This window comes from Phalaenopsis equestris, unplaced genomic scaffold, assembly GCF_001263595.1.
Source record: "Phalaenopsis equestris unplaced genomic scaffold, ASM126359v1 Scaffold000123, whole genome shotgun sequence".
Lineage (NCBI taxonomy): Eukaryota > Viridiplantae > Streptophyta > Magnoliopsida > Asparagales > Orchidaceae > Phalaenopsis > Phalaenopsis equestris.
Window position 1 is genome coordinate 2,458,761 of NW_018164565.1, and position 2,400 is coordinate 2,461,160.

The 2,400-nt window shown below is 40.5% G+C and overlaps 1 long non-coding RNA gene across 1 annotated transcript; it reads right to left on the reverse strand.

The window, feature by feature from the left end:
• Nucleotides 1-747: 747 nt before the first annotated feature.
• Nucleotides 748-2,185, reverse strand: LOC110021197. Its single transcript, XR_002293627.1, has 4 exons — nucleotides 1,985-2,185; nucleotides 1,644-1,843; nucleotides 1,112-1,150; nucleotides 748-1,030 (listed from the first exon to the last, which is right to left on the reverse strand). It is a non-coding gene; the product is annotated as an uncharacterized LOC110021197 (long non-coding RNA).
• Between the last annotated feature and the right edge of the window lie 215 nt (nucleotides 2,186-2,400).

The window sequence follows — 2,400 nt, forward strand, 5'->3', positions numbered from 1 at the left end:
GCAGTATTGAAACCATCCGGACCTGCAATAGATTTCGGATTCATAGATTGCATCACTATCAAAATTTCCTCCATATCAGGGCATTTACAAAGGGACATATTTTGATCCTCATTAGCAGAACTAGGAATGACATGATACATAACTTGCGTCAAATCCAAAGTAGCTGTATTGAACAAAGTAGAAAAGTAGTTAATGGCTGAATTAGCTATAAGACATTCCATAGAAAGGACATAATTACCATAATTTATTTTTAAAATACGATCACAATTTTTTTTTGTTGATAATTGCATGAAAATATTTAGTGTTCCTATCGCCTTGTAAAAATTTAAGCGCCGCTTTTTCTTTCCAGTAGACCTCTTCCATGTGCTGAAGTTGGGAAAGCTTAAGTTTAGCCTCATTTAAATCCAACCTCGAAACAAAGCTAAGAAAGTTCACTTCATTATCTTCAAGATTAATGAGCAGAGATTCAACATCACGAATATTGACGAACAAATTTTTGAAATGATTTCTATTCTACCAATTTAAAAATTGCTAAGGCGCTTCAATTTAGACAATAATCTCAGAAAACCACCAATATCATTAGAAGGAACAAGAGGAGCATTCCAGTTCTCAGCAATAAGATTAAGAAAGTTCGGAAAGTGAAACCACATATTTTGGAAATGAAAGCAATGCGAATTGGAGGAATGTGAATGACCTAACGAAAAAACAACGGCGAGTGATCATATTGAGACCTATTGAGATGTTCAATGTGAGTGGCCAAAATATTATTAACCCAATGGCTGTTAAAAAGGAATCGGTCAAGCCTTTCCCATAACCTTTTATTTGACCAAGTACAGGAAAAACCAGTAAAACCAATGTCAGCAAGATTACAATCAAGGATAACATCATTAAAGTCCTCTATCGAACGAATGGAAGGAACATTACGAGCACGTCTTTCAGAAGGGGATGAAATGCAGTTGAAATCACCCACAATGCACTAGGGACCATTAAGATTAACAGAGATATCCCACAGAGTTCGCCTTAAATGAAGCTGAGTACAACGACAATAACTAGCATAAATAAAAGAGCAAAATAAGATAGAATCAGCTGAGACGATTGTAGTGTGAATAACCTGTTGATGATCCCCTAAAATCTCAACATGGATCTGATCCTGCCAAAAAAGCCAAAGTTTGTTAGAGCAGTTTGCATAAGCATAATTAAAACCCAAAAGTGAAGTCATTCTTTGCAAATTACAACTAGCAGCCATAGGTTCAGAAATAGCAACCACAGAAAAGCCATACATCCTAAATAAATTTTTAACTCGCTCTTGGGAGGCATTAGCACCAATACTCCTGATGTTCCAATAAAGAACTTTAAACATTAAAAAGAGATAGAAAGAGAGTTAGCAGATTGATGAGTAACCCTCAAAAGGGTTAGCGTATTAGACTTGCTATTTCTTCCCTTCTTCTTGGAAACAACACAAAATCCATCAACATCTACCAAATAAGAATCGGAAGTGCGAATAGAAATAAGTTTGTTTTGGTGCATATTAGAAGAAGAAGGCACCAATTCCCCTTCCTCTTTATCCGAGAAGGTCAAATCCACACTATTTTGATCTGAAGGATAAATATTAGGAGCAGAAGCAGAAGGAATAAACTTATTACCACAAGTTGAGGGCATAAGGGCACTTTGCTTTTCAGTCTTCCCAAAATTTTCCACAACCAAAGCAGTACCAGCCACATTATTTGACTATTGAATAATTTAAGCTACAGGATGAGGGCTTTTAGGATCATCAGCCAACAGAGAAGCTACCAACTATCTTCACGGCCAAGAAAAATTTACAAATATCAACAAGGGAAGGTCTCTGAAAAAAAGAACTTACCAATCAGAGTAAACCAAAAATGAGCGGTTAGGGCATCAATGGTAACCTCGTCCATAAGCAGAGCAGGTCTGCCATTGAGGGACGAAGCACGCAGAGACAAGGAGATTAGGTTGGAAGACTTACCTGCCATAACTTCTCTGAATGAGCGAGAAGGCAATAAAGGGGGTGCAAAAAGGTCCACCGAAGGCTCCAGGAAGTGACGTAGCACCACCACACTCCATCGGAGAAGAGGCATACTGCCCCCCACGCAGTCGAGCACCAGGAAGACCAATAGAGAGAGCAAGCGTCAGTTTCAAAAAGACGCGGCTAGGGCATGTTGGCAATGGCCTCCCACGCCCTCCGTTGTCGGGACGGGCGGCGGGGTAGGCCGCCGGCGAGAGAGACGGCCGGCGGAGCGAACGCGAGGGAGCAGGAGCAGGGTTACGGATTTCGGCTACTGGGCATCGGGAGAAGCGACTCACCTATCTGAAATTTGAGTTTGAGCTTTTATACTAAACTTAGTCGCCGGTTTACTCCTGCAGGGCCCGCCGGCTGCACGT